The 13,716-nt window shown below is 46.7% G+C and overlaps 1 protein-coding gene across 1 annotated transcript in view; it reads right to left on the bottom strand.

The window, feature by feature from the left end:
• The window catches only part of SEMA4F (ssemaphorin 4F), a 160,398-nt gene that overhangs the window by 42,733 nt on the left and 103,949 nt on the right, over positions 1-13,716 (bottom strand). The window lies entirely within an intron of this gene.

The raw sequence follows: 13,716 nt of genomic DNA on the forward strand, positions 1-13,716 counted from the left end.
GTCATTTACCCATCTCTATCTATTCTGACACTTACTTTGTCAAGGATCCTGGCCACGGGCAACACATACGTGGTTCTGCAGCTCCCGGCAGGAGTACCGGTGAGCTGGAATCCAGTCTCTTAACCCCTTCGTTGCGGGGGTAATACCCCCATGGTGCAGGGGGTAGGGGGGGCCGCGGTGCTCGTGACGAGCCCAGCTCATCATGAGTCACAGTAGAGCTGTGCTCATGACGAGCTGGACTCGTCACAACCCCGCCCACTGATGAATTCTCCCACACAGGTGGGGAATCAATCGCGCCTAGGCGCGCGGCGGCAGTTATGATGAGCTGGGCTCGTCATGAGCATGGAAGGGGTTAAAGGAAATAAAGGAAAAGAAGACCGAGTAGTGAAGCCCGCATCTGCAGTGATTCAGATCACGATCATTCGGCGTGCATAGAATGGGTCATGTCCGACGTTGCAACAGAGAACTACCATACCCCAAGGAATCATGGGGAATGTATAATTCTCATATTGGCAGACTGGGGTTATTTACCACAACTTTAGTAGTGCTGAGCACTGTATAGGGGAGTTCAGTGTGGAGAAGTGTGGTTTAATGGTTAGAGCGGCAGACCCTGATGCAGAGGTCTAGCCCGGGACCAGGGTTCAATTCCCGCCTCAGCGGATCTTGGGCTCAATTTCCGCGGACCTGATAATTCTCACCTCTGTGCCTATTCCAATCATGGAGTCCCACTCTGCAACTCTGGGCAATAATTTGCTTAATCTCCGCAACGGCCCCCACAGCGCTAGGATGCCTGGCTTCACCTTGGGGGTGCCCCGGAGTGGGCACTTCACAGGGAAAAGCCAGGAAGGGTTCCACAGCCGTATGCGTACAAGCGCCTGAGATACCCCTTTAGGGGTCGATTCGGTGCGCTATGCAAAATGCTACTACATTTACAGTGGTGTAATTTCCTGGTGAGACTAACGTCCGGAATAAATAGCACGTGGCTGGAAAATATATATACATAAGTAATCAATAAAAGTCATTCAGCCTCACCCAGCTGTAGGGATTCCTGCAAACACAGAGCATCTTTAGGGGGCGGGGGATAGTTTTTTTAATCCGTCATAGGTGTATAAAAGTTAGGTAAAGTAATTGAACTAAGGCTCTAAAGATGAATGATTAGTGGAGGTACAGATCTAGTAAGCAAGATCAATCGCTGGATCTGCCATCCTAGTTTTCAAAAATGACCCCACACAGTGTGCGGATCTGTACTGGCGCTTTGACCGGATAAAATAAGGTGGAATGTTATAATGTGGAATTATATCCGGCCTAGTTGCTACCACGGAATAGAGACATTTAGACCTTGTTCGTGGGTTTTGAGCGTATACACCCATCTGTGTTCTTTTAGTAGGCATCTTCTGGGTAGATCAAGACCATCCTTCACCTTTTCGATGATGGTCCACACCAAATCCCTATCAGTGTGTTGGTGTTCCAAGTAGTGTGTTGTGAGTCTCGTAGCAGAAACTCTCCGACAAATAGTGCTCCTATGCTCACAGATGCGGACTTCTGGCGTGGAAAGTAGTGTACAGAACTGACGTCAGCACGCGAGGTAGCTATGGCAACGTCATCCCGGCGACCACGACACCTACGACGAAGGCGGAGCCGACCGATGACACCTTTACGACGCGCAGGGGTACTGCGGACGAAAAACTTTCTGGATCTAGTCTGACGCCTGGGGTAATTCTAAGGTAAGGAATCTATAACTAACTGCTTCTTTCAAATAGACAGAACAAGAGGTAGGTGCAAACTGAAGAATAAGAGGTAGGTGCAAACAGACGGAATAAGAGGTAGGTGTAAACAGACGGAATAAGAGGTAGGTGCAAACTGAAGAATAAGTGGTAGGTGCAAACAGACGGAATAAGAGGTAGGTGTAAACAGACCGAATAAGAGGTAGGTGTAAACAGACCGAATAAGAGGTAGGTGTAAACAGACGGAATAAGAGGTAGGTGTAAACAGACGGAATAAGAGGTAGGTGTAAACAGACGGAATAAGAGGTAGGTGTAAACAGACGGAATAAGAGGTAGGTGTAAACAGACGGAATAAGAGGTAGGTGTAAACAGACGGAATAAGAGGTAGGTGTAAACAGACGGAATAAGAGGTAGGTGTAAACAGACGGAATAAGAGGTAGGTGTAAACAGACGGAATAAGAGGTAGGTGTAAACAGACAGAACAAGAGGTAGATGTGTAGGTGTAAACAGACGGAATAAGAGGTAGGTGTAAACAGACGGAATAAGAGGTAGGTGTAAACAGACGGAATAAGAGGTAGGTGTAAACAGACGGAATAAGAGGTAGGTGTAAACAGACGGAATAAGAGGTAGGTGTAAACAGACGGAATAAGAGGTAGGTGTAAACAGACGGAATAAGAGGTAGGTGTAAACAGACAGAACAAGAGGTAGATGTAAAGAGAGAGAATAACAGGTACTGTAAACAGAGAGAATAGGAGGTAGATGTAAACAGACTGAACAAGAGGTAGGTGCAAACAGACCGAATAAGAGGTAGGTGTAAACAGACGGAATAAGAGGTAGGTGTAAACAGACGGAATAAGAGGAAGGTGTAAACAGACGGAATAAGAGGTAGGTGTAAACAGACGGAATAAGAGGTAGGTGTAAAGACATAGGTGTCAACAGACTCGTTTGCTCTTAGGAGTTGAAATTCCCAACGCCTCAGGCCTCCATATTCCGCTCTGAAGAACCCCTTGTCCTTCGTGGGAAGACAAGGCAGTTCTCCATGTAGACGGTGAATCCTACCTGATCCAGAAGATCAGTGCAGAAAATAATCCCCCTTTACTAGCCTGGAGCTTAGGTATGGGCAGCCAATTCATGATGTACACCCCTCCCCTTCCCCCCGCCCCCTCCACCTCCACCTCCCCATGCAAACTGGAGGTAACTCCTGGGCACTGGAGGCTAAAACAAGGATAATGATACTGCTGTGGCCGCAGTTCCGTCCAGGCTACATCCTTCCGCGATCCATATCTGCTGGGAACAGCCAATTAACGCCACTGAGCCGTAGCCAATGAAAGCTTTTGAGTCATAACTGCCAATGCCCACTTTCGAGTCGTAACAGACGATGAACACATCCGAGTCATAACAGCCAATGAACGCATTTGAATCATAACAGCCAATGAACGCCGAGTTATAACAGCCAATGAATGCTTCTAAGTCATAACAGCCAATGAACGCATAAGAGTCATTTCTAGCGTTGAATAGTTGGAGAACGTTTCTTCACCTGCTGTTTAAAGGAGACAGGATGTTGTGATGAAGGTTTGTATTATTGTCACCCTATGTGGTCCTGCCCTAGGTGCCCCTGCTCCAGACGTAGCTGCCCTAGGCCTACCTGCCCTCTGTGCAACAGACCTCGGCGTACCTGCCCTCGATGTCGGGGTTTTATGAGCCCTTCTCTTCTATGTGATCTCAGTACATTCTGTAACATTGGCCCTTAGTTTGTAATGAACGCAAAGGCACTAGTAAGAAACTAGGAAACACTGTTCCTCCTCTACATGAACACCATCTGCTTCCACTACCCTTTACAACACAGTGTGGAAGAAGCCAATGCCCCCAGAGAAGGCACTCTCGAAGGATAAACCTTTTTCCTCTCGTTGGGAATCTATGTGGTCTTTGGATATACTGTGACTCTAGAAACAGGAATCTGTGTGAATGTGGTATTTTGATCAAACACAAGGAGCTGATGGACGGAGCGCTGAAACTTTTCAGACACTCACCCCAGTCACAGATCTGGGTTGAATCCATCATCATTCTTTAGCTCACTTCTCCATCCCAGTTCAGACATAGCTATATGCAAATCAGTCTGACCCTGTGCCTCATGGGAGTAGGCCAGCCCGAACTGCCAAGTCAGGTCTTCCCTGGACCGGAAACCAGCATCCTGGGACCGATTTCTGGGTAACACCCCATATCAGCCAGGCTAGCTTGAATACAGTGGCAAAGTGAGCATGGGACCCACGTCTGAGCATGCCCTGCCAACTTAGGGCAAACAAAGCAAACACAAGGGGAGCTCCGTCCATCATCTCCTTGTGTTTGCTTTGTTCACCCGGTCGGACAGGCAATAAATCACTCCTAAACAGAAGACGTTGGCATAATCAATTCTTGAACTAATTGTTGTATGCACAATGGCTTTTCCGGTTTAAATTAGCAAATAGTCCAATGTTTTCTTCGAGGCTTGCATCTGAGAAAAACAAGTGCCCGATACTGGTATTTGGAGTCAAGAAGGTAGTTTGCTAACAAATTTGCTCCTACATTTAGGTCGAGCCTAGGCAGTGCATGCGCGGTCTCTTAGAGACATGCTGTATTCACTCTGGGGGCTTACAGACCGTCCATTGCCTTTTTTTTTGTCACTTCGATTGACGTTTAAAAATGCTTGCTTGCTAATGGTAATCTTTCCTCTTCGTCCCTCATTCTTGTGTTTGGTTTCCTCCCACAGAGCACTGCCTAATTACCGTTAACATTATGCTTCTGTGTTTATGTGTTCATTTTGGGGACTCCTTTTTTTGTTTCCTGTTTGCGTCGCTGTTTGCCCATCTTCAGTGGTTCAGCTCCGGTGCCCGTTATTTGATCTCCCCATCCAAATACCGATGAAATGTCAGACGCTGTTTTCAAGAGCGCGTGCTTAACTCTTTCATTTTCTCTGACTTCAAAGTGCGAGGATTTCTCCCAAACCCCTTCAGCTTCCCTGCTTGATGCTTTAGCGGCCCTCGGTCACTGGACTTTCAGCAGCCCATCCTTGCAGCAAAGTTAAGGGCAAAGCTTGGGCAACTCTCGTCGGATTTTCTATGCTGCTTCTTTATATGATGTGAATTCGAGCGACCTTAAGGTGTTGGAGCGCTTTACATGAGCTCTAGTTACATTACGAAATATCACTTTAATTTTAGGGGGCATTTTAATTAAGCACAAACTTGACTGACCCAAAGGTATTGAAGTGCTTTACAAAAGCAGCAGTAACACTACACACGGTCAGGTTAATTTTTTTGTTTTCAGATGCGCAGAGATCAAGTGATGCAGACGCCGCCTCTGTTTTTTCATTGTTTTCCCTCTACCTGACAAATGGGAACATTGTGTTTTGTTGGTATGTCCAGTACTCCCATACCCATGGGGCTGGAACAGAGGACGGGGCTGGAAGCTTGCTGTTAAACGGATGGCGCGGGCAGTGTTTTCAATGGAAAACTCTGGAGAAGGGCGCCTGGTGAATAGAGGGCCAGGGGGAGGAGGGATGTGACGTCTCCGCGCTTGGAAAGTACTTCACTGCTTTTTTTTCATACGCTGTTCAATACTCTAGTGATGCAGTCAGACACAGAGTATTATAGTCTTGCTCGCTTGCATTATGGCACTTGCCTTTTTGTCTGGTCATTCAAAAGCCTTGGGATGTGTCCATAAATGTTTCCTGAGGCAAGCACGAGACTGCATGACCCCATGTGCAGTAATTGTATGGCTCCTCAATCCCTGGCAACAGCACCCAGGATAATGTGCCGCATTTATAAGGTCCTAAAGGCGAGACCTAGTGGCTATGCCAATGCTTGTTTTGGCTACTGTTGTGGGCTCGGGAGCAGCACTTCTGGCCATTGGGAGAAGTCTTCTGTAGAGTGGTCACACAGCAGTACCTGTTTACTTTGATAAGCTGAGAATCCCTAGTGTAAGAGGTCAGCTGAATCCCAAAGAATTCAATGACAGGCGCTACCGGGGCCAAACACACGTTTAAAAGAGTTGGGCTCAGCAAGGAGCCCTGCCGTACCCCTTGGTTAAGTGTTTTATGGGGAAGTGGTAAGTGTTTCTAGGGCTACAGCTCATCACTCTTCTGAAAGGAACAGGTGGAACCATTTCAGAGCTAGGTCACGGACTCTGACCTCCGAAAGCCCGTGTATGAGTGTCTGATGAGAGACGGTGTCAAATGCATCTAACAAGATAAAGGCGGTGATATAACAAGATCAAGGCGGTGGCCAGCCCTGATCAAACAAGGTCTTGATGGATTCAGACACTTCGAGCAGAGCTTTTTCAGTACTGGCTCTGGGCCGGAATCCGGATTGGGATACGTGAAACAGATTGAAATGCTCCAAATATCCAAGGTCTCTGGTACTACGTCTTCTCCAGAATGTTGGAGCCGGCAGGGATTGGTCTGAAGTTGGCGGGATTGGCCGTCAGCCAATGATTTCTTCAAGGTTTCCATCACTACTGCCTTGCTCCGCTTTCCAGGAACCTTGGCGTTGGTGAGAGAGGTGTGCAACATCTCATTCAGAACTGTATTGATCTCATCCGCTGCCTCGGCTAGAAAGAAGGCCGGGAGGGAGAGGGCTGCAGAGGGGCCTCCTTTGCTGCTCAAACCTGCCCAAACACAACCAGCATAAAAAGAACCTCTGAGCATGCAGTGGAGCACTGTGGGAGTCCGGAAATGGCCAACAACTACAAGATTAGCAAAGCCAATCGGTCTCGCTTTTTAGCTTTGCCAAAGGCATTTGCCGACGCTGTTCAGCATCTGCAAAAAGACAATAATGCAAATATATATATATATATATATATATATATACATACATACATACATACATACATACATACATACATACATACATATACACTAGCAGCCCGTCCCGACGTTGTCCGTGGGTCCCCCGGAACCTTCTTCCATATATTGCAGTATTATACCTCTATGTTTACTTTGTACGTTTTTGTAACCTGCACACGTCACTTTTTCCTCCTATACCTCTATATTTACTTTCTATGCTTTTGTAACCTGCACACGTAACTTTTTCCTCCTGTAATGCACCGTTTGGCTCACTTTTGTAATGCTCCGTTTGCTGCCTCTTGCTACCTGCACATGTCACTTTTTCCTCCTATACCTCTATGTTTACTTTCTACGCTTTTGTAACCTGCACACGTAACTTTTTCCTCCTGCAATGCACCGTTTGGCTCACTTTTGTAGTGCTCCGTTTGCTTCCTCTTGCTCACGATGTACGCTTTTGTAACCTGCACACATAATTTTTTCCTCCTGTAATGCACCGTTCGGCTCACTTTTGTAATGCTCCGTTTGCTTCCTCTTGCTCACGATTGTCATTTTTGCTTCATTTTTCCGCCGCTAACCGCTTCTCACTAAATAAATAAATAACCTACCTCATCCGCCGCTCACCGCTCCTCACCGCCTGTCCGCCGCTCCTCACCGCCTGTACGCCGCTTCTCCCCGCGCCATGTGCGCCGGTCCTCCTCGCACTCCTGGACGCCGCTCCTCCCCGCGCTCCTCACATCAGCACGCACGTCGCAGCCGGCGCTTCTTCCAAGGGACTACTTTTTTTCGGTAAATTTTTTAAATAACGTATATTTATTACGTTTATATAGCCTATGTCCATCTGCACACCCTGACGATTACAAAGATGTATCGGGTGTGTGGATTGGCGCTGTGGTTCCAGAGTTTACCCGCCTCAAAGGTTCAAAGTTATTCCTGTATAATAGTAGTATAGATATATATATATATAGATATATCGTGGCTTCTTTCCTCTGGTCTTCCCCAAAGAAGAAACAGCACTCACGGGAGGGGGGTCACTGACAAAGGCAGTAGCCGAAACGCGTCTGGTGCTCTGAGGGTCTAAAATAAAATCTTTGACCCCCCTCCCGTGAGTGCTGTTTCTTCTTTGGGGAAGACAAGAGGAAAGAAGCCACGATAATAGCGGGGCACGCCCCTCGCTAACAAGCACCCGTGCTAGAGTGCACGGCTCGGCGGAACAAGGAAGCAGAAATATATATATATCTGCAATACCTCGCAGCAGCAGCACTCCAACCCTTACGTAGAAATACGAGGCATGGACCAACTTATGTTGCAGCATTCATTTATTCCCAAATAAACAGCTTGTCACAACGCGTTTGGGCCGTCCCTGACAATGTCATGAGTGATGTAATATGTGACATCATTAGAAGTGCATTGCGGGCGCGCAAGTTATAGTTAGCTCAACTAACTATAACTGGCGAATTTCTCTGGTTTTATACGAGTCAAATGTCCAACTAACTATAACGTCCCTGAAACATATGTTTTTTTCAGTGAATTTCAAAGGTTTTTTAAATGTCAATATCATATTTTAATATTTATGAAACCTATATTTTTTCTAATTGTTTAATATTTGGCACTCTATTATCATTTTTTTAAACTTTAAAAATTATGTAATGTTTTATATCTTCCCCCAAAAATGTGTCTGTCATTTTTTTTTTTTTGTGTAAACTACAGTCTTGTACCGGAAGTCTACCAAGCTCGATCAGCACGCGAATCCTATCCACCACATTTAAATGATGCGCATTTCGTATCTGACGAGTTTGTGGACCCACGTCCCGCGTAACATATACATATGAGGTCACGCCAGCTGCTACTTTGGTATGCGACAGGTACGCACTACCAAGCCACGCATTTCGCCATGTATGTATGGGGTCGTGCCCGCTGCGCGTTGCGTATGCGACGAGTGTACGCCGCCACGCCGTGTGTTACGTCATAGACGTACGGTGTCGCGCCACATAAGCCATTCCCTCATTTCTTTGGGGGCTCAAAACTATATCAAAATAACTTAACAGTGTAAATGAGAGCAAGCGATAATCAAAAATATTTTAAACATTTATAGATTTCTAACTGTAATAAACTTATATTATAGTAAATATATTTTCTCATAATCACGTTGAGTGCGATCTCCTTGCGCGCTGGGTGCGCAATTGCCTTGTGACCAGAAAAAAAGTATAATTCATTAGTTCATAACATTTCCCATTGTAACAGTTGGAAAACGCCACCCATTTTAGTCAATCTCTGTACTGCATTTGATGAGACACACCTCTTCTGTTTAGAGAGCCATTTCTAAACGTTTTGCTATGTACACATATCTTACACTACACACAACATGCAACCATCATCTTCATCAATATTCATACTTTGAAAAGAAGCCTTCCACTTGTGATAGGCACACACCTAAAAGTTTAATAACCAAAGTTTTCTCCACTACCAGAGGTAACATGGTTGCATATGCTGTCCACAGCACAATGTAATGTCGTACGGCCCAGGGGCAGTATCATGCATAGATAATGAACACAATGACACAGATAGGTAGTGGAAGTGGGTATGGGCACGTGCGCTCGACTCCTTTTTATTACTATGGTGACATATCCAGTGAAGTCTATGGTCGATGCGTGTGGGGTGAGTGTAAACTAGCCCTCAGGGAATTGTTTCTGCTAGCATCAACTACAACAGTAATCATTGGATCACACACAGAGATTCAATAATAAAAGAATCAATAATTTGTGCTGCAGTAAGGTAGGGACAGTAGATGTGAAATTATACAGAAAAAATTCTATTGTAAAAGAACCACAACTTGTGGTATACTTTGACACAATCAATAGATCTGAAATAATACACAAAAACATTACATCATAAACGCTCCATCAGTTCTAGTGCACTCACATAACCACATCAAAAGCATTCAGCATGTGCACAGCCAGCGATGATGCGTGCTGTGGGCGGGCCGTACTAGGAGTAATATCTGTTGCCATCAACACTGCATCATCTGCATTAGTGACTCGATCTGAATTGTGAACACTGCTGTCTGCAGTGTAGGCCAGACGGAGCGGTCAGCAAAGGCCCACAGCCACGTGGCATTGACTTGAGCTCCACAGTTTGCAATACGTGAAGCAACAACAAAGCATGTGCGGAGCCTGCAATGATGCGTCTGAGTGATGCCGACAGAGCGCACTGGAGCAATGTCTTTTCCTACAGGACTGCACCCTCTACAATAGCGACTATCTGAATTGTGAACACTACTGTCTGCAGTGTAGGCTAGAGAGAGCGTTCAGCAAGGGCCCACAGCCACGTGGCATTGACTTGAGCTCCACAGTTTTCAATCCGCGAAGCATAAATAAAAAAAAAGCATGGGCGGAGCCTGCAATGATGCTGTCAGGAAGTCAAGACCTGCCCTCTAAAAAGCCCCGTAACGGACTTTCAATCTTACCAACAGGACTGGTACAAGCCCTTTAAGGATGACCTGGACTTCACGGAGGTTGACTCCGCCCTTATGACACCGGAGTTCGTGGGCCTATCAGGATCGGCCCCAGGGGGGGAAGAAAGGCGGACCCGGAAGACGCCGAGGTGTGCGTGTCCCGAATCGAGTCGGAGTGGAAGTCTAGAAGCCAACAGGAACCCACCTTGACTGACGCCACAGACCTGGAGGACGCCGGAGGAGAAACCGAACGTGAAGTCGCTGACCTCAAAGACCCCAGCCGAGAGAGAGCTGACAGTGGAGCCACGACCCAAGAAAAAGCAGAAGTCGGGAGAAGCGGTATCCGAGCCCCGAAGCGAGAGACAGTCCCGGAGGTAGCAGCCCAGGAGAAGCCAGGAGGCCACCGTTCCTACGTACCGCCCAGCCACGCGCAGGAAGACGCGTGGCTAATCCAGGTGCGAGAACGCTTATGTAACCTGCTTAGTTTTTAACTGGGAGGTACCGGGTGACCGTGAAGGGAGTGAGGGACGTATTGGGGCACCATTGACTGTTGAGCACTAAACACCGCACCCTCGGGTTGTAGCTAGGTGCTTATCAAATTGGTGGTGGTTGTTGCCTTCTTCACGGATGTTACCCTCACCCCCTTCCCCATAACCGTAACACTTATTGAGCTGTGAACTAACAGCCACGTCTCCTTTCCTTTGCTTTATATGCGGGCGAGACAGAGAACAGCGATCCGAAAAGCCAGGAGATAGAAGACCAGAAGATGGACATTGGCACCTTTCCTAAGTTTACTTCATGAATGTCTTGGAGCTAAATTGACTGTGCCTAAATAAAAACAGTTACTGAGCACTTCAGTGTCGGCTCCTTCCCTCCTTGTGAACCTGAAAGGTTACAGATGCGTATGCGTGGTGCGGACAAAGCGCACTGGAGCAATGTCTTTTCCTACCGGACTGCGTCATTTACAATAGCAACTCAATTTCAAATGTGAACACTGAAGTCTGCTGTATAGACCAGAGAGAGCGTTCAGCAAGCGCCCACAGCCACGTAGCATTGACTTGAGCTCCACAGTTTCAATCCGCGAAGCCACAAAGACCGTGTGCAGAGCCTGCAATGATGCATGTGAGTGGTGCAGACAGAGCGCACTGGAGCAATGTCTTTTTATACAGAACTGCGTCATCTACAATAGCGACTCGATCTGAATTGTGAACACTGCTGTCTGCAGTGTTAATTGAAGGCAGGACTTAAACACAACCATTAATACTTTTTCTCACTGCCTCTTCACAAAATACAACATAAATTACAGAAAACTGTGCAATAAATAAATCAAAACAATTTGAATTGCGATTTCATCTGTCCACAGTCTACAAGATGAATTTGGTCACTTTACTAAACCTATAACTCATCTAAAAAAAAGTTCAAGCAAGTACACTAAAACAATATTGTGTATATTTCAATAGACGTCATAGTTACTCGACTACTGAATTCTGTAATTAAACAATCACCACTCGATCTAAATTTTGAACCCTGATAACCGCAGTGTAGGCCAGAGGCAGTGGTAATTAACGCCTCACAGCCACGTACCGTTGGATTCGAAAGCACCGAGTTGGTTGCACCTGATCAGAGGGGGCACACAGAAATCAACACAGATTTTAACTTCTGACATCCTCAATCATAGAATCAAGACCCTGTTTCACTGTTCGGACCTGCTGTACCGTGGTGTATTCCACCAACTGGTGTCAACCAAGCACAATAATCATGTGCAGTAGTTAGCTACGCAAGCACAGAGTCTGTTGCACCTCAACAGAGGCAGTTCTATGAAAACCAAGCAGCAAGTAATATCGGACATCGTGCATTGTGGGATCAAGAACCGTTCCACTGTTGGGACCTAGAGTTCCTTGCACCTGTTCGAAGGGAGTACCCTCATCTCCACTCTCAGATGCAGTTCTAAAATCGTTCATTGTGGGATCAAGTCACCGTTCCACTGTTGGGACCTAGAGTTGGTTGTGCCCGGTCAGAGGAAGTACACAGAAATCACAGACTAACTTCTGACATCCTCAATCATAGAATCAAGACCCCAATTCACTGTTCGGACCTTCTGTACTGTGGTGTAGTCCAGCGACTACAGTCAACAAAGCCCAATAATCCTGTACAGCAGTTAGCTAAGGAATCACAGAGTCTGATGCACCTCAACGGACAGAATTCAATCAAAACCAAGCTGCAGATATTATCGGACATCGTCCATTGTGGGATCAAGACACCGTTCCACTGTTGGGACCTAGAGTTGGTTGCACCTGATCGGAAGGGGTACTCAGAAATCAGCACAGACTAACTTCTGACATCCTCAATCATGGAATCAAGACCCCGTTTCACTGTTCGGACCTGCTGTACCGCGGTGTACTGCACCGACTGGTGTCAACCAAGCACAATATTCATGTGCAACAGTTAGCTACGCAAGCACAGAGTCTGATGCACCTCAACGGAGGGAGTTCTGTGAAAACCAAGCAACAGGTAATATCAGACATCTTCCATTGTGGGACCAAGACACCGTTCCACTGTTGGGGCCTAGAGTTGGTTGCACCTGGTCAAAGGGAGTACCTTCATCTCCACTCTCAGATGCCGTTTTAACATAGTCATTGTGGGATGAAGACACTGTTCCACTGTTGGTACCTGTCGGACTATTGTGTTAGTAGTATACAGAGCACTTCACGGTGCTGGGCCTCAGGCTGGGGGCCGTGTGCCTGTGCCGTGGTAGCCAGCGTTAATCTCAGGAGCCTTTCGAGCTCGCAGACCTCGGCCCAGTAGCTTCCGCCGGCACGTGGTGGGCCCTCTTTCACATACGGCGGTGTCAAAAATTGAACTGTAGAGCATAAGTGAGTCGCAGCGGCCATGATACATGATGCACGCTGAGAGCATCATACACGCAGCCACCTTCGCTCACGGCGTCAGCCTCGTGGCGGTGTAACCTGTGCAGACCTGGCAAACACATTCGCCATTCTGAACAAAACCACACCCAGAGAAACGTGCCTCTTCTTCATACCCCTATGCTACCCTGGCATACGCCGAGCCAGCCCACTACGCTAAACATTAGAGGGGGGAGGGGAGAGCACGTACGCGCTACCTTTCCGTAATCTTCCCTACTAACTGTACTATCATGGTTGCATCCACTGTCCACACCACTCAATAGACCATCAGTGTATGTTGACATGTACATGTCTGTGCTCTGCATACTCAAGTCTGTCCGGCACATCCCCTAAACCCTTTGCATTGTATACTTTTACAATCGAGAATTACTTGCCACTTTCCCACATACTTTGCTCCCATCTCTCCCCGCATTCTGCATTGTGTGGTATGCCATGTTTGGTTTGTGTACATGGATAGCCACGGTTCCCACAGTACGTAGTGTTGTTGTGTCTGCTAGGTGTGCATGTTGTTTGTCATGTTGTATGCGATTATATAAAGTAGTGTGTTTATTCACAAGCAGTGGTTTCTCCCATTTACATATCGCTGTCTTAAAGAGTATACAGACGTTTTTGTCACATGTGAAAAGTGCGACCACAATGGCACTCATTCATTACTATGCAAGAATGTCCAACTGCACGGCGCTTCTAAGCTTACAGCCTCCAATCTTGCGTCCTTTCTTAAAAGGACGCCAACTCCCACAATCAGACCAACATTCACAAAGCTTTCTATCGGCAGTTATCTGCTTCTCAATAACATGCACT

The sequence above is a fragment of the Lissotriton vulgaris genome, chromosome 3_2 (genome assembly GCF_964263255.1).
Source record: "Lissotriton vulgaris chromosome 3_2, aLisVul1.2, whole genome shotgun sequence".
Classification (NCBI taxonomy): domain Eukaryota; kingdom Metazoa; phylum Chordata; class Amphibia; order Caudata; family Salamandridae; genus Lissotriton; species Lissotriton vulgaris.